This window comes from Staurois parvus, unplaced genomic scaffold (assembly GCF_062004578.1).
Source record: "Staurois parvus isolate SC_StPar_1 unplaced genomic scaffold, SC_StPar_1.0 ptg000006l, whole genome shotgun sequence".
Taxonomy (NCBI): Eukaryota; Metazoa; Chordata; class Amphibia; order Anura; family Ranidae; genus Staurois; species Staurois parvus.
In genome coordinates this window covers 16,736,818-16,756,543 of record NW_028317802.1, presented here as the reverse complement: position 1 = coordinate 16,756,543, position 19,726 = coordinate 16,736,818, and positions in this window count along the sequence as shown.

Here is a 19,726-nt window from a genome sequence, read left to right as displayed (position 1 = left end):
CTGTCACTCGTAACCGACTTTTTCCATGAATTCTCTTAGCAATTATTTTACAGGGTAGGTTGCCAGGTCTTTCCCCAACTCCTACCATGCAGGAGATCCCCCATGGCCAGGGAAACCAGGACAATTTAGAAAGGAGCCAATTAACCTACCAGCATGTCTTTGGAGTGTGGGAGGAAACCGGAATACCCGGAGGAAACCCACTCGAACACAGGGAAAACATGCAAACTCCATGCAGGAGGCACCATGGTTGGGAATTGAACCCATGACCCATTTACTGCACGGCAGACGTTGTAACCACTAAGTCACTGCACCGCCCATATTTTTTATAGCTGAAAGTAAAAAATATAGTTTTTCTTCAAAATTTTTGGTCTTTTTTGCTTATAGCGTGAAAAATAAAAAGTGCACAGGTGATAAAATACCACCGAAAGAATGCTCTATTTGTGTGAAAAAAAGGACGTAAATTTAATTTGGGTGCAGCATTGCATGATAGCGCAATTATCAGTTGAATTAATGCAGCGCCGAGTAGCAAAAAGAGGCCTGGTCAGGAAGGGGGGTAAATCATCAGGAAGGCAAGTGGTTACCTATTTACTCTATTGATGTTATTTGTTGTTATTTACATTGTTGTGCACATGATTACATGAGATTACTTTAGTATGTATGTATATCTTTTTTTACTATTGAAGATAACTACAAAATATCAGTTGTAGAGACCACAGATGGCTGTAAATACTACACTGAAAAGTTTAGTACCAAAAGACCACTGGACATTTATATGATCATATAGATCTAAGGGCTAAATTCACTAAACTTTCACACATAGATAAGGAGCTTAGTTTCCAGACATTTGTCAGGAAAGGAATCACCTTGTGCACAGGCACATAAATCTGAGGAACTCTGCTCACGGCCAGGGTGCAGGTGCGCGTGCATGTACATGAACAGGTACACGAGCGGGAGCTATTTTAACTGAACTATTGCAGTCTGTCAGTGCCATTTGGTCTATTGCGTTCCTGTGTTCCTGATACCAGTGATTGCCTGGTCTTCTGTTTTTGGCTCGGTCTGACTCTGCTCTGAACGCCGCCTGTACCGACTTGAATGGCTTGTCTCTGAACAACGTCTCTGCTTGCTCCTTCTGCCATTACAGTCTGCTTTTACCGACCCTGATTTGACTCTTGATTACTCTTTTTCCTGCTGCTTGTACCTTATCTGCTTGCTAGTTACCAGCCCGGACCATCTGAACCTGTCTTGTGCCTGTTCCTTGGCTGCCTCTGCTATCCTGTGTCTGCACTGGTTTCAGTTCATCTGCCAGCTTGTCCAGTCCTGAGGTTTCTGTTCTTCTGACACACATCAGCACCAACCAGCGGGAGACTTATCAGGCACTAGTGCCCCCCCTGTGCTCTGACATTCCCTGTCCCTTACCAGGGAGAACTGAACCAGGGCTATAGAGAAACTTTCCCCAACGCTTCAGGCTCCTCCATCAGGTACATTATACATGTGACTTTTTTTTTTTCTTTATCTTTTCTTTGTGGAGCTGAAAATAATGATTACTTTTTTTAAAATAAGGATTTGTATCCAGGAGTGTTGGCTTTGTGAATTGTGCATTTTTTTTTTCATTTGAGTTGGGAAATTCAATACTAATTTCTTTGTATAGTAAAACTTTTTTAGCCTAGCTAGGAAATGCTATGTTGAATTTCGGAAATACTGTCTGGTAATAGCACTCAGAATCAAATAGTAAATTATTATCTAGAAGTATATTTGCTCTAAGTCAATGATAAAAATGTAATTATATTTTCATCTTGTAACAGAGTACCTTGGCATGGGACAATTACATTATTTCATCTGGATTTTATCATACACGTATCTGTCCATAACTTTGATTATCAAAATGTATTTTGTACAGACAAGGCATTCTGAATCTAGCATTTCCTTGTAATCAAAGCTTGCACTTTCTTCAGACTGCATTTTCTTTCCATTTGTATTATGGTTGATTTGATTTGGATTAACAGCTGAGCTCAGCTTTACACCTAAGAAGTTCCTTCTATTGATCTCTACTTAAAAATCAGCAATACCATTTTTGTATCATTCAATTAATTTGCCTTAAAACACAGTCTGGCAGCCTTTCCCTGTAATGAACTGGTATGGATAAAACTTCACCCCTAGTAACAGGAAAAAGAGTTACATTTATTTAATGATTTATTTATTGTAAAAGAGGCCTTTAAAAACTAAGCTCATATCCACTGCTAATTAGTGTTTCTTTACAATCTAGCGCTATATAATTTGGTAAAAACAAAAGGAATCATGACCAAAAACCAATGTACATTTTTATTTAGGAAACATTTTTGTCACAAATACAGTTACTTATAACAGGCAATCAGATTTAAAGTGTAATTCCACTTTTGCAGACAAATTTGGATAACAGCAGTTATTTGTTATGTGTTAGCCACTTCAATATCAGACACTTTCACCCCCTTCCAGTCGAGGCCAATTTTCAGATTTAGGTGCTGCCACACTTTGAATGCCAATCACTAAGTCATGCAACACTGTACATAAATAAAATTGCTTTTTTTAGACAGAGCTTTCCTTTGGCAGTAATCATTACTGTTTTTTTATTATTATGATTTTGGGATTTAAAAGAAAATATACCAAATATTTTGAAAAAAAAAACATTTTTTTCTTTGTTTGCAAATAAATAGCTTTTCTTCATAAATTTAGGCCAAAATGTAGCCTGCTACATTCTTTTGGTAAAAAAAAAAAAAAAAATCAGTGCATATTATTTAGTCTGTGTGAAAGTTGTCGAGTCCACAAACTACAGTATATATATATTTGAAAATTGATCAGTTCTGATGTACTATATATTGTGTATATATATACTGTATCTCATTTCTTGAGGCTCTAAAAGACAGTACAAATGCCCCTCAAATTAACCCTTTTTGGAAAGTAGAGGGTCCAAGTTATTTAACAAAAGGCATTGTGAGTTTTAATTTTGAGTTGTAATTGTTTGTCACAATTTTTTGGAAAATGAAGACTTAAATAATTTTTTTTGTCACAATTTTGTGTTGCGTGTGACTGGGAGGTCGTCATATGATAATAGGCTGGGCAGGAAATGGTTAAGGAGGGGGTTAGGGAATATATATTTACCATAATTAATCCTGTCTCTACTGCGCTTGCAGATCTCATTATTAATTGTAAACTAGATTTGAAAACTGTCTGTCCCAAAAAACGCTTAAAGATCTAAGAGCTCTGGTGATGCATTGCATGATAACCCACTTTAAAAAAAAAAATTATCTTATTGCCGTCTAGTCAAAGCCATACAATCTTCCCATAGCTTCCTATGTATATTTCTGATCAAAACAAACAACATACCTTTTTAGGTATGCTGTGTAAATGGGAGCACATAATGGGGTTTTCTCAAATGTAACTGCAAAAGTATAAATACACTTTAACCGCTTCCCGTCTGACCTATGGCAGATATACTGCTACAGGGTGCACACTGCTTTACATGGCTGTGCACAGCACTAACACAGGACACGATGTAAAACAGCACACAGTTAACCTTTTGATTGCCCCACATGTTAACCCCTTCCTGCCCAGTGCCATTAGTACAGTGTCCGCCGCAGTCCTGCTATAAGTCGCTGATCGCAGTCATTACTAGTACAAAAAAAAAATCCCAGTATATATACCGCCATTTGTAAATGCTATAACGTTCCCGTACACCAATTAATTTACATTTATTGGGATTTTTTTTTTAGCAAAAACATGTAGCAGAATACATTTTGGCCTAAATTTATGATGAAATTTGATTTTTTACATTTTTTTACTGGACATGTTTAATAGCAAAAAGTCAAAATTATTGTTTTTTTTCTCAAAATTGTAGGTCTTTTTTTATAGCACAAAATATAAAAAAACCGCACAGGCGATCAAATACCACTCAAAGGAAGCTCAATTTGTGGGGAAAAAAAGACGGAAATTTCATTTGGGTGCAGTGTTGCATGACTGAACAATTGTCAAAGTAATGCAACGCCATAAAGCAAAAAATGGTCTGGTCAGGAAGGGTGGTAAATCCTCTGGAGGGCAAGTGGTTAAAGAGGGACTTTACCTTTATCAAACAAAGGTACCTTCCAAAATGTTTAGTAGTGGCAACCTAAAAAAGATAATGTATGCAAAGTATTTTTCTTTTTCTCTCCATTACTCTCACAGTGTCAATTTTGTCAAGGACAGATGTATCCATCTTTCCCTTACTTCCTGGAACTCTAGGTCTGCCTCCTGAAACATGTGACAGGAATTTCCCAGGATGCAGCTGTGAGACATCACTTGTGCCTCAATCAACCAGGAAGTAGACAGTGAAAATGATCCAACACAATTTTCTTAAGTACAATTCAAAATGCATCAGAACCTGCACAAGAGAAAGGAGGCTAATGCATAACATTTGAAACAGGGAGGCGTTCACTCCTGTTATATTAGGGGTGAGTAGTTCCATGGAGGCTGCAGCCTTTGGATAGACAGGCAAGGCTTCAGGGGGGAAAATTGCATCTACAGTAATCAGTATTTAAGTGTTCTTGCATGGCAAGACCACTTGCTGTTATCTCACATATATATTCTTATTATTATAGCCAAATTTACCACCCTAACTCCTCCCACAGTTTTTACACTACATAGACAGTAATATACCGAAACGTGCGGATTGTTCCCGATTAATGTGCCATTACTTTGTGGAACGTTTCGCCGAATGGTTCATGAAATATCATCGTTTTTGTGGTGAAAGTGGTCCCATAGGAATGAATGGTGGAATGTTGAAAACTAGAGTGGGAGCTGACAAAAGCTAAAGTGTGAGCTGAAAAATCAGGACATGATTTCTAAACTGCCATCACTCCCTCATTTTCAAGCCCACCTACCAAATCTTATATCAAAATGTTTAGCTATCCCTGCTGCCACTAACAATGTCCATGGCTAAGTCATAGTCCTGATATTTTTCACAATATGACCATTTGTTTGCAACTCACGCCGCCCATTGACATTCATTGAAACTCCACTCTAGCCACCTCACATTTGAAGGACAATTTCTAAACTGCGACTGCCTTCATTTTTAATATTTCAGAGACATACTATGCATCAAAATGTAGGTCTGGGTCTTGTGATTCTCACAATATAAAGCTCTTCGGTGTAGGATTTATATTTTTTTAAACTACAACCGTTTGAAGATGGCAACCGCCAGTGAAGTGAGCAAGTTGGAGCAGTTTGTTTTTAACCGCTCTTCTCTGCCCTTGCTGTAGAGTGAGTTGCCATAGGAACCTATCAAGCTTCCCTTGTGCGCTTTTTAAATTTGATCACTTAATTGGTTAGTGTAATGTTTACTATCTTTACTCACTCCAAACACTCCACACAGTTACTCTGCCCACTCCATAAAGTTACTCTGCCCAGTTCAACCTTTTCACAGTTACTCCAGCCACTCCAACCACACAACAGTTACTCAAGCCACTCCACCCAGTTACTCCGCCCACTCCAGTTGTAGACTACTGGTGGAGGCAAGAACACTTCACACAATTTCCCCAGAAATTGTAGCTTTTCTAGTTTTAAATGCTGTTGTTAGTTTTCACTTACTGTGGCTCTTGTCTGCATGGTTACCTGCCAGGAAAAGATATGCCAAATGAGAACTTAAGTGCAAAAACAGTGTGCCCCTAAACTGTCTCACATTATATCACTTACATTCACCACAACCCCATACCAATTGACATAATAAAATGTAGGCTTTCAGCAAATAAGCCTATTATATCTGAATACAACCTTCCTGCTTCTGGCCACTTGTATCCGTTTCTGTGGCTTTATTCTTGTAGTAAACCTTTGGCCTGGCTCTTTATCTCTTGTAAATTGGGCCTAGCCTTGTTATTCAAAATTGTCCTACTGCTAGTTAATTTTTCACTACTGTGCTCTCTGTGGTCTCTTAATTCTCATAGTTAAAGACCTGCATGTATTCTTTGGGGGACATTTATTAGGAATATTAATGACACAATTAATCACAAATCAGGATGAGTCTCCTCTAGCAAAATCTCTGCAGGTTTACAAAATTGAGACAGTTTGAAAAGTTCTGAGACAGATTTATTACTAAAGATGAGACAGAATTTCAATCTAAACAGATGCATTATAAAGGAATGGCAGGGTCAGGTTTCATTTAATCACAGTATGCAGCTTGATTTTAGAGCAGTCAGATGAGGAATTTATTAACCGGGATGTAACCTTGTAATAAATATTTCTCACTGTTCCTATTTAGCATTGCTTTGGCATGCAACATAATTGACAAATATCCCTCTATAGTACAACAATGTGCACCCAAAACACCACACACCCTCACCCCAGGTTATTAAAAGTCATATTCTCAATCACAATTCCCCCCCCCCCAGTGCACTAAAGGTCTTTTCTGATATGACACCTGCAGCAGGACATGCCAGTAGCTCATGTGCAATTCGGACTGTCTCAGCCAGTGGTACATTCTTGACATCCAGTAGTCCACAGATATGATCACTTATAACTCTTATACACTGATTTTATACTCTTATACACTATTTTAGGATAGCATTACCAATGAGATAACAGTATGAGTCCAGTGTTTTTTTCCCACTTTCCTCAACTCTGTTTGCTTGAAGGCAGATATGGTCTACTAAGAAAAAATAAAACCATAAAATATGAAAAATATTAAAAATAAATAATAAAAAATGCTAGCGGCACATGAGAAAATGGCTGGGTCTGGCTTAAGATAGTACCATGTTTGCATTGCTGTTCCTGATTGTGTAAAAGAATATAAACAAAAAATGTAAATCTGTAAGTATTATTTAAGGGGTTGCTTACCTTTCATGCCAACTATGGCAATAGGGGGAATACAAATGTGATGTTTTGGGGCACACCACTGCACATGTATGTGGTGACATGCTGTAAATGAAGAGCAGTTTTGTCTGTCTTAGAAAACGTGTACACTATCTAGTCCCTAAGATGAAAAAGGCCCTAAAAATACATAAATATAACTCCACAAAAAACATAAACCCTGATTTGGGGAAGGGTTGTTAGCCCATGGCTGTACTTCTTTTTTGCAATTGCCTGCCTTTCCCCATGCACTGTGGAAAAGCAGTTAGCCTATTGTCATACGTTTTTCCCCTACAGACATGCCTTCAGTGTTGGGAATCCTACCACCATGAGCAAATGTAGGGAAAAAGCCCTTCTGTGCAAACTAATGGTGGCTTGCATATGTGTTTCTTAAAGTAAAGTAAGATAAAGGAAACAATCAGTTTTGAAAATGTAGATTGTACAAGACATTAAGGCTCTCCCATTCAGCATACTTTATCAAATAGCCTTGAACAACTTCTACACAGGGGCGGACTGACCATTTGCGCACTGCCCTAGGGCCCAGGGTCAGTAGGGGGTCCCATGAAATGCCCCTGGTACCTATTATAGGCTTTTTTGGGTGTGCTTTGAATGTGGGCAAGGACAAAGGGGCCCCATGATCCCCTACTGCCCGGGGGCCCCATGAGTAGTCAGTCCGCCCCTGCTTCTACAAGAACAATTTTGAAGTAAACTACAAAAATATGCAGTTGCAATTCCTTTACTTGCTGCATTCTCAAGATATTTATTGAATCACAATTGCTCTTGCTTGTTCACAAAGAAAATCCAATTATGGGAGAATTAAGAATAGATAACTATATAAGCCTCAAAATATTTATATTTACTTTCTATATATTTTAATAAGAAACATGCTGTATTACCTTTTCACTTTTAGGGACCGAAATATAACAATACCTAAATTAACATTTAAATTTCAAAGTTATATGTCAGAATTATGACTTTGAAAAACTGAATCATAACAAATGTTTTGTCATAAGTTTGACATTAAAAGGTCCTAAAAAGGCTTAAATTATGACTAATTTTGCCTTAATATATCTAAACTTTCAAATGTAACAATTCTGTGCTTTTTCTAAAAATTATTTTATAGAATGAATAAACTAAATAGTTGAAAAACACAATGCTTTAAAAAATATCTTTTGTTGATGTTCTACTAGAATTATGGCAGACTTACTATTGCCCCTTTAAAATAAGTTAGGTCTAAATGTATCTTTTTTCTCCAGTTTTCATAAAATTTTAAAGACTACTTGTCACAGAGAAGAGTAAAATCCCTTTAAACCTGTGCAAACAAATTCTCATTAAAATTCCCCATAGACATGAAAGATATCTACTACTTTGTTACAGTCAGCAAGTAGCTAATCCCAGTTGGCAACATGTACCTCACGTCTCCAGAGCAAGGTTTCAAGCATGCTTTACTGTTCATAAAAATGAGCAATGAGACAGAAAATTAAAAGAAATATTATTCTCTCAATATTTTACATGGTGACAAACAACTTAAGACAAAACATTCAAATATGTCTGATAAAACAGAACTGCATTAAAAACTGTAGCTTCTTTTTTTAAGGCACAAGATTAAAACAGTACTACAGCAAAGCTCAGAAGGCCCATTTTGTAGGTGATTATGTTAATCAGAGCCTAAAACTATTAGGTGGTCACTTTAACTACAACCTATCACCTCTAGCCACTATGATACGTGGTCCCTAATGTCACAGCTGCCATTGCATCCATGCTACTTATTATAGTGGGTGGCACAACTCATCCTGTTTCATTCTTTGGAGAATTTCTTTTATTCTCTTGCATGCTTATGCAATCATTTTTATATCAATTATTAAATATTGCTGAGGACATTTATTATGATATGAAGGATGATTATGATGTCATGAGGATATAATGTGAATCGTGTTATCATATGTTGGCTACTACAGATCATTTTGCATGACAAAATAGAAGGCATTATGATGTACATGTAAGGTAATGTGTTGTCAGCTTTAATCTTGAATGGGCAAAGAAATTATCACATCACTACACACACTATTATATGTGGTATATACTGTATGATGCTAGTCTTTTAACCAGTTTGTAGGTACAAGGCACTTTGCGTTTCAGCACTTTAATTTAAAGGAATTGTGCACATTAATAAGTTCATGCTTTCATGCACATTGCTGGATCAAGATTAGGCTCAGGTAAGTATAAGGAAGGGGGGGGGGGGGCTTCTTGCAGAAGGTCTTTTACCTTAATGCAGAGAGTTTGTTAAGGTAAAAAACTTTCTTGTAGAATAATTGACATTGCTCCTCTCCTGCATACAGCCTACCAACTGTGAGTTCACTGCTAGGCTCCTCTATCCCCACTGAATGTACCTAGTGTTGATTGAAAGGCAAATATACAAGTGAGTGCATTTTTTGGATTGTTTGTGTGTTTTATTAAAGTCAGCTGCTTTGGCAATGAATAACTTTTCATGACATTGTTTTTTGGAGTGGCAGCGCATAATATCAGGAGGAATAGCTGAACCCTGGGGTATCTGAATTGTGCAGTTGGTGCAGAGATATACAGTTGGCTTGATCCAAAAGCACAGAATGACCTGTCTAGCAATAGAAGGTCAAACCCGTGTGGTGAGTGCAAATCCATGAGGGGTAACTTTGAGCACATTTGAAGTGGGTACATGTCACAATTGTTCAAAGAAGCATGGGCACTTGGTTATGGTTTTGGTCTACAAGCAACACATACTATTGATCAATATATTTATTGATCTATTGGACATTTTTTTGTTATATTAATTGTTTTATTGGTATATTCTCCTGTATTGCAATTTCAGTAGTTTTATGGTGGTATATACAAATTAGAATGACTGAACATTGATTTTTTTTTTTTAGTTTAGTAGCGCAGTCTATTCATATAAATATGATGTATGTAGTGTACATGTGCCTTATGGCATTTAAGAAATGATAATGCAAACGAGCTTAAAAATTACAACAAAAGTTTTCCTACTAGTGCTTAATTAGCATAAAAAATGTATATTCGTGTCATTACTGGTAATGCAGTTTACCTACTCTACACAACTACAAAGTTTAACGTGATTATTTGGTAAAAATGATATACTTAGAGAATTATGGGGGAATGGGGTGGGCAAACAATAATATCTATACTTAAATGATGGAGAAATTCTGATTCTTAAAGTGAATGGAAGGAGTAAAATCTTTTTTTTTTTTTTAAAATAACAAACATATCATACTTACCTGCTCTGTGCAATGGTTTTGTACAGAGCATCCCGAATCTTCTTGTTCTTGGGTCCCCCACCAATACTCCTGGTCCCTCCCCCCCATTGAGTGGCCCCATAGCAAGCCACTTGCTATGAGGGTGCTCGCTCCCAAGCTGGCTCCATAAGACACACACACAGCACGGTTTGACCCCAATCCTGCTCCATCCCCACTGACTGTGATTGACAGCAGCGGGAGCCAATGGCTCCCGCTGCTGTCTCTGAGCCAATAATGCAAAAAGTCAAGAGAGCCTCTGCTCTCATGCACATTGTTGGATCGAGATTAGGCTCAGGTAAGTATAAGGAGGGGGGGGGGGCTGTTTGCAGAAGGTCTTTTACCTTAATGCAGAGAATTCATTAAGGTAAAAAACCTTCTGCTTTTACAAGCACTTTAAGAGTTAAATTTGGCAAGGCAATCTGGTAATTTTGATGTTTCCTGGAAGCTCTAAATAACATCTTTACAGTGGCAAAATGATTCATGGATTAAATAACAATAGTGTCAGTTTTCTCTTCACATAACAATCATGTTAGTCATTCGATCCAAAAATGCTTTTTCAATTATTTAAGAATTTTTATCTGTGCTGTTTCCTTAGCTAGCAGTCTCTCACTAACAATTACAAACAAGCAAACACTTAAGTTTTTTTGGCAAAACTTTTGCTTTACTCTTGGGCAGCAAAGATAATAAGGCTTTTTTTAAAAGAATATGCTTATGATAGAATTTCTTATTTGGACAATACTTCTATGGAGGCAAGAGGGTTCAATATTTACAAGGTGGCCATACACACAGGATGCAGTTATTTGCCCCTTGGATGTTATGTGGAATAGCATGTAGTGTCAAGGAGGTAAATTTGTGGTAGAAGATGACAATATAGTGGTCTAAAATGTCCACTCAGTCTGAGAGCTTCTGTGTGATGAGGCTTTTTAATCTGCTTTTTGGGAGTCCCTTCAACTTGCCACCATGGGAAGAATGGGTTGGAGCATGTCTGCAAGCCAAACACCTTGGGAGTCAAGCACCCAGCTGAGTAAGAACATCCCAGCCCTGTTTTGGACCCAGCTATCTGATAGCCATGTGGCCTCTATGGCTTCCCCTACTGGCTCTATCAGAGATACCAGAGCTTTCCTCCTTGAGGAGCTTGATAGAAAGTCTAAACAACAATACTTTCTCCAATTTATGAACAGGCAAATAAATGTGGCAGGCTTTTGGCCAGAGCAGTTCAGGATAAGTGGGCCCAGGTGACGGTCCATCACAAAAGGAATCCTCGGGGGGTATACAGCACACACATAGGGCCATAGTGTAGCAATCTGAAAATGTTTAGTGTCCTTTATAACCTATCCAAATCTAGCTCAGCTCCCCCAAATTCAGCTTCCAGGTTGCAGCTTATTGCAGATTTTTTGAAACGTTACAGTCCTGCTCATATCTCACTGTCAGAGGTGCTTAAACTGAAAGCTCCTATCTCTGAGGAAGAGTTGGATAGAGCACTCAAGGAGATGAAGCTGGGCAAAAGTCCTGGCTTGCATGGTCTGACCCTCCAGTATTATAGGAACTTTGCAGACATTTTGAAGTCAAGATTCCTAATGGCCTTCTGATCTCTGACATCCCATTTTTCTTGTCCCCATCATTTGCTTGAGCTGCATATCACAATGATTTCTAAAGAGGAAAATTATAATTTCCTGGTTATGAATTATCATCCATTATCGCTTCTTTGTGTGGATGTGAGGCTTTACGTCAATATTCTGGCTAATTGGCTTTTGCCTCATTTGCCTTCTCCTATTTCTCTCAACCAGGTGGGATTTGCTGTGGGTAGGGAGGCCCAGGAAAACACCATTAAGGCGTTCAATCTCCATCACTGGTTAACATTGCAAGGCAAACAAGGTTTTATATTGTGACTAGACACTGAGCAGGCATTCGACATGGTGGCTTGGGATTATTTGGCCCTGATCCTTCGCTCTATTGGGCTGCTTCCCCATATGTAGCATTTATTCGAATCCCACTGCTAGGATATATGTAAATGACCACCTGTCAGACACCTTAAAGTTGAGCAATGGTAAAAGGCAGGGATGCCCATTGTCCCTTCTTCTCTTACACTTTACATGCTTACACTTGAGTATTTTCTTATTATACTTTGCACAAATTCTAACATTCATGGGGTGACCATTCATGAAAAGACATGTCACCGCATTTGTAGATAATATGCTTTTGTTCTTATCAGGCCCGCATATTATGATACGTAATCTCCTCCAGGATCTTGAACACTTTAAGACAATTTTGAAAATTAACTATTCCAAATGCTAAGCCTTAAACATTTCCTTTCCGGATGAAGTGGTCCTTGTAAGACCAATTTACCTTGGAAGACCTTGGTTTTCAGAGATCATGACTTACTTAGGCATACAAATGCCACAGCATTGACCAAACTTTTTCAGAGAAATCACAGCGTCATTTTGGAGGCTATGTGTTGAGACATGGCAGCTTTGGATAACCTTCACATTTCAAGGTTTGGTAGAAAAGCACTCCTAAAAATGACTCTATTACCAAGAATTTTAAACATCATTCAGACAATGCCCATAGGTGTTCCTCCAGCTTTCTTTTCCAACTACAGGAGGAAATGCTAGCTTTTCCTAGATATTTTTGTCTAACCTTGCCTACACACAAGGGTGGCATTGGTTTGCCACATCTCCATGGCTATTATAGTACATGTCTGCTCTATAGGCTGGTGGACTGGAATGTCCATGCACAGATTAAGGGTTGAGTCTCTCTGAAACATTCTTTATCAGTGCAACCTTCACACATGCTGCTGTGGTTGTTGCTTCATCAGATTCCACCTACTGTGAAATCTCATCCTCTTATAGGGCCCACACTTCAGGTCTATCAGCAAAGATTCTGACTGGCTCAGGACTCTATCCATCTTGGGCCCTTGACACCATTACATTGCATTGCAAGTTCTGTCTGGCCTCATAGAGATGTTTTAGTGAATACATTTTAGCCATGGGACACTCTTGTCTCTGGAAGCCCATAACACATTGATTGTGCCTCATACCATGCCATTGTGGACATACCTTCAAATTAAAAATTTTTATAACATCTCAGGGTCCACTTGCCTTATTGACCAGGCCTCTAACACCACTCAAAACCCTGTGTACCAAAAATCAGCTTTCTAAAACCTCTGATGAAGAGTGGGAGAACATGTGCACTCATGTTCACAAGGGTTCATTAAATGATGCCACCCAGGAAATTGAATATAAGATTTTCTCCCGGCGGTATTGTACATCTTTCTTGCTACATACGTTCTATCCTTTGGTCCCTAGTGTATGTTGGCAATGTGAAGGAGAGATTGAAACAATGCTTTATGTATGGTGGAAGTGCCCCAGGCTCCAACCTCTTTGAAAACAGGTTCACAGTAGTATCATTCTTATACACTTGACTTCATGCCAGCGCAATATTTATTCATCATTTCCTAAACGAATATGCCATAAATCTATGGCAATGTGTATGGTAATGCAGCTAAGCAGTGCCATTGGAATTCAGACTGGGTTCTGACTATACGGGAATGGTTTAACAAGATTAATAAAATGGCAGAATTGATCCCTATCTCTCAAGACAGGATGTCCATGTTTACCTATATATATATTTATTAATATAATTACCTCCAGATGAATGTTACAGCAATGTCCAGTTGCAAGGGCCCTGAGGATGATCACAATGTGGCGACAGCCTTTGTGTCAGAGACCTGAAGGCAAAATCAACAGTGATGCAGAGATTCTCCAGCTGTTGTCCAATCAGACTGGAGAGCTTTAGTCCCTCTCTAATAGTGTAAGGGACCGCCTGGCAGTACCACTAGCACTCCACTGATTAGGCGTCCCCAGAGCACAGAATCTAAGCCCCAGAGTACTTGTTCACCAGAGCCCATGATGGTGGGGATGGACTTGGAGTACCCTGAGACCAGGTCGTAGCTCCTGAGTATACCTGTCAGTGGTAGGGGTATTCGCCAGGGGCTCCCACGGGGAAGAGCCTGATATGAGGAGGTCGGGAGACCCCGGTGGGATGGATGGATGGACGGATGAGCAGATGCAAGGTCAGACAAGCCGGGTCGGTAACAGTGGGGTCGGTGCGGTACAAGGCAGAGGGCAGAGAATAGTCGGGTCACACGCCAGGTCAGCAACAGGAGGTCAGATCTAATAAGGGGCATCCAGGAGAGAGGTCAGGCAAGCCAGGGGTCAGGGTAGGAGAATACAGCAAGGTCAGGTACAATCCGGGTCAGCAACTTACAGAAAACAGGATCACAGGTACAGGTATGCAGAAGAGACCAGAAGGCACTGAATGAGAGCTCAGGGCCGTTCAAATATCGCGCCCTGCGCTGTCATTGGTGCCCGGCGCGCGACCGCAGTTCCTACTGCGCATGCGCGAACCTGAATACCACGGTCGGCCAGGACCTAGTGCCCGTGTCCCTGCACAGAGCGGCTCACTGCGCCGGGGTTTGGGTTTGCCACTACTGGTTTACAGCAAATCACCATGATTTACAAAGCTTGCAAATTGCAAACTTTTTCAAGCTTTGAAAATCGTACCATTTTTCAAACTTTTTGAAAAGTTTGCAGGTTCATTACCAGAAAAGATAAAAAGCCCATATTTCAGTGTATAATGGTTGCCCTGGGTCAACTAATCACAAGAGCCAATAATTTGAAGGAATGGAACCCTTGTTATATAAGGGTGGGCTCACAGCAGATATACAGTCAGTGTGTGTTTGAAATGTTAGGGAGACTGTGTCAGAAGAGACACTGTTTTTTACTTTTTTAAAATCATTTTTAGATTTTTAATTTTGGATTTGTGCAAGCTCCCCATGATTTTTGCCAAGCTTCCAGTGCCTTTTGTTTGACAATAATTTGTTTATTAGCTGTACAAATGGGCAGAATCGAATAAAAAGATGTGCTCCTATATACAGTTGCAAGAAAAAGTATGTGAACCCCTTGGGATTACGTGGAGTTTTGCATGAATTGGGCATAAAATGTGCTCTGAACATCATCTAAGTCACAACAATAGAAGAACACAGTCTGCTGAACATAATACTACACAAACATTAGATGTTGCCATGGTTTAATTGCACATAACATGTAAACATTCACAGTGCAGAGAGGAAAAAGTATGTGAGGCCCTAGCTTAATGACTTCTCCCAGAGCTAATTGGAGCCAGGAGTGAGCCAACCTTGACTAAAAATAGTGTGATGATATTGGATGTGTTGCTGACAGCTGTCCTGCCCTTAAAAAACACACACCTGTTTTGGGTTTACTGGTTTCAAGGAGCACTGTCTGATGTGAACCATGCCTCACAGAAAAGAGCTCTCAGAAGACTTACGATCAAGAATTGTTGACTTGCAAGAAGCTGGAAAGGGTTACAAAAGTATCTCCAAAAGCCTTGATGTTCATGTGTCCACGGTAAGACAGACTGTCTACAAATGGAGAAAGTTTAGCACTGTTGCTACTCTCCCTAGGCGTGGTCGTCCTGTAAAAATGACTGCAAGAGCACAGCGCAGAATGCTGCATGAGGTAAAGAAGAATCCCAGAGTGTCAGCTAAAGACCTACAGAAATCTCTGGCACATGCTAACATTTTTGTTGACACATCTACAATAAGGAAAACACTAAACAAGAATGGAGTACATGGGAGGACACCACGGAGGAAGCCATTGCTGTCCAAAAAGAATATTGCAGCACGTTTGAAGTTTGCAAAAGAGCACCTGGATGTTCCACAGCACTACTGGCAAAATATACTGTGGACAGTTGAAACCAAGATTGAGTTGTTTGGGAAGAACACACAACACTATGTGTGAAGAAAAAAAGGCACAGCACACCAACATCAAAACCTCATCCCCACTGTAAAACACGGTGGAGGGAGCATCATGGTTTGGGGCTGCTTTGCTGCCTCAGGGCCTGGACGAATTGTTGTCATTGATGGGAAAATGAATTCCAGAGTTTATCAAGACATTTTGCAGGAAAACGTACGACCATCTGTCCACCAACTGAAGCTCTGCAGAGGATGGGTGATGCAACAGGACAATGACCCAAAGCATACAAGTAATTCAACAAAACAATGGCTGCAGCAGCACAGAATACGCCTTCTGGAGTGGCCCAGTCAGAGTCCTGACCGCAACCCGATTGAAATGCTGTGGCATGACCTTAAGAGAGCGATTCACACCAGACATCCCAAGAATATTGCTACACTGAAACAGTTTTGTGAAGAGGAGTGGTCCAAAATTACTCCAGATCGTTGTGCAGGTCTGATCTGCAACTACAGGAAACGTTTGGTTGAGGTTATTGCTGCCAAAGGAGGGTCAACCAGTTATTAAGTCCAAAGGTTCACATACTTTTTCCTCCCTGCACTGTGAATGTTTACATGTTATCTGCAATTAAACAATGGCAACATCTAATGTTTGTGTAGTATTATGTTCAGCAGACTGTGTTCTTCTATTGTTGTGACTTAGATGACGTTCAGAGCACATTTTATGCCCAATTCATGCAAAATGCCACGTAATCCCAAGGGGTTCACATACTTTTTCTTGCAACTGTACCTCAGTAGGGTTTGCCAATAAGTTTGCAAACTTCAAGCAAGATATGAAAAAAATGTTTGAATCCAAACAAATTCACTGTGTATCATTAATATCATTTATGAGGTCGCTCATTAGAATAACTCTTCAAGTATTATGACAAGTTTAAAATGTATGGGTAAACTATAGCTACAAAGGTCACAGTGGTAGGTTTTATTTGCATTCTCCTTTTTAGTTATTGTGAAATTTGGAGGTATCACACTTTCAACTACTTTTTTAGATATTTGTACTGCTTCTCCCTATGGGTATTCAGACCCCACTTTATGCATGTGATTCTCATCAATAATGAGGAGGGGAAAGACATTTTCAGGCAGGCAACTAATTTGGCTTATCATTAAAGAGCTCTTTTTTCCAGATCTGATGCTCTGCAGTCCTTTCAAAAGTGGCCAGGTAGATAGTGGCCTGCAAAAGCACAAATAAAAAAGAGAAAGCTTGGCACCTCAGCACTAAGAAATATCAGAGAAGCTGGCCTCAAGAGATAAAAAAGCATTAGCCACTGTGCAGCTCAGGATGGATGGTTTAGGCAGTGTGGCCCTCCTCAAATCAGGGAATCTAGAACTGTACGTACAAAACAGAAGGGTGCAAACACCTAGTGCATTATCTCCAGTACTTTTATTAAAAAGAAAGATATAGGTTATACTCACAAACCATAATGGATAGGTGACAGATCATAAATATAAAAACCAAAGGTGAGCCCTCTAGCCTCATAAGACCAACTGATGATCGCAACAGCTGACGTGTTTCGGGGGATCAAATTGAGGAAGGGGGTCGATCCCCAAAATGTGGCAGCTGGTACAGTATGTTAATCCATTTGGTCCTATGAGGTTAGAGAGCTCTCTTCTGTTTTCTATATCTATGATGTACCACCTATCTATTTTGGTTTGTGAGTATAATTTGTATCTTTCTTTTTAATAAAAGTGCTGGAGCAGGGGTGGACTGACAACTCATGGGGCCCTCGGGCAATAGGGGATCATGGGGCCCCTGTGTCCTTGCCCAAACTCAAAAAAGCCTATGAAAAAGGTACCAGGGGCATCTCATGGGGCCCTCTACTGACCCCGGGCCTGAGTTTTCAAATGGTCTGTGCTTGAGATAATACACTAAGCATTTGCTGTTTTTTGTTGTCTGTACAGTGGCCAGCAATAGCATATAATAATGGCTTCATCACTTCCTCCCTCTTTTTTTTTTACATATCCTGTGCTTGTTCAACAGTGTTTTTTTCTCCTTTGATTTCAAATTTCCTACATTCTTCACCACATATGACAGCAACATTGATTGGTAAACATTAGGAATGGGACATTTGTACAGGTAACATGGGTCAACTCAGTAGGGAGGTTTCAGATTTGCCACAAGATATACTGTGTCTCCAACATCAAAAAAAAATATTAACATTTCTAGAATTAAAAAACTTAGAAGCTTGACCATGACAATAAATTACAACATATAATATACAGTTGCAAGAAAAAGTATGTGAACCCCTTGGGATTACATGGAGTTTTGCATGAATTGGGCATAAAATGTGCTCTGAACGTCATCTAAGTCACAACAATAGAAGAACACAGTCTGCTGAACATAATACTACACAAACATTAGATGTTGCCATGGTTTAATTGCACATAACATGTAAACATTCACAGTGCAGGGAGGAAAAAGTATGTGAACCTTTGGACTTAATAACTGGTTGACCCTCCTTTGGCAGCAATAACCTCAACCAAACGTTTACTGTAGTTGCAGATCAGACCTGCACAACGATCTGGAGTAATTTTGGACCACTCCTCTTCACAAAACTGTTTCAGTGTAGCAATATTCTTGGGATGTCTGGTGTGAATCGCTCTCTTAAGGTCATGCCACAGCATTTCAATCGGGTTGAGGTCAGGACTCTGACTGGGCCACTCCAGAAGGCGTATTCTGTGCTGCTGCAGCCATTGTTTTGTTGAATTACTTGTATGCTTTGGGTCATTGTCCTGTTGCATCACCCATCCTCTGCGGAGCTTCAGTTGGTGGACAGATGGTCGTACGTTTTCCTGCAAAATGTCTTGATAAACTCTGGAATTCATTTTCCCATCAATGACAACAATCCGTCCAGGCCCTGAGGCAGCAAAGCAGCCCCAAACCATGATGCTCCCTCCGCCATGTTTTACAGTGGGGATGAGGTTTTGATGTTGGTGTGCTGTGCCTTTTTTTCTCCACACATAGTGTTGTGTGTTCTTCCCAAACAACTCAATCTTGGTTTCATCTGTCCACAGTATATTTTGCCAGTAGTGCTGTGGAACATCCAGGTGCTCTTTTGCAAACTTCAAACGTGCTGCAATATTCTTTTTGGACAGCAATGGCTTCCTCCGTGGTGTCCTCCCATGTACTCCATTCTTGTTTAATGTTTTCCTTATTGTAGATGTGTCAACAAAAATGTTAGCATGTGCCAGAGATTTCTGTAGGTCTTTAGCTGACACTCTGGGATTCTTCTTTACCTCATGCAGCATTCTGCGCTGTGCTCTTGCAGTCATTTTTACAGGACGACCACGCCTAGGGAGAGTAGCAACAGTGGTAAACTTTCTCCATTTGTAGACAGTCTGTCTTACCGTGGACACATGAACATCAAGGCTTTTAGAGATACTTTTGTAACCCTTTCCAGCTTCATGCAAGTTAACAATTCTTGATCGTAGGTCTTCTGAGAGCTCTTTTCTGCGAGGCATGGTTCACATCAGACAGTGCTTCTTGAAATCAGTAAACCCAAAACAGGTGTGTGTTTTTTAAGGGCAGGACAGCTGTCAGCAACACATCCAATATCATCACAGTGATTGGAGTCAAGGTTGGCTCACTCCTGGCTCCAATTAGCTCTGGGAGAAGTCAATAAGCTAGGGCCTCACATACTTCTTCCTCCCTGCACTGTGAATGTTTACATGTTATGTGCAACATCTAATGTTTGTGTAGTATTATGTTCAGCAGACTGTGTTCTTCTATTGTTGTGACTTAGATGACGTTCAGAGAACATTTTATGCCCAA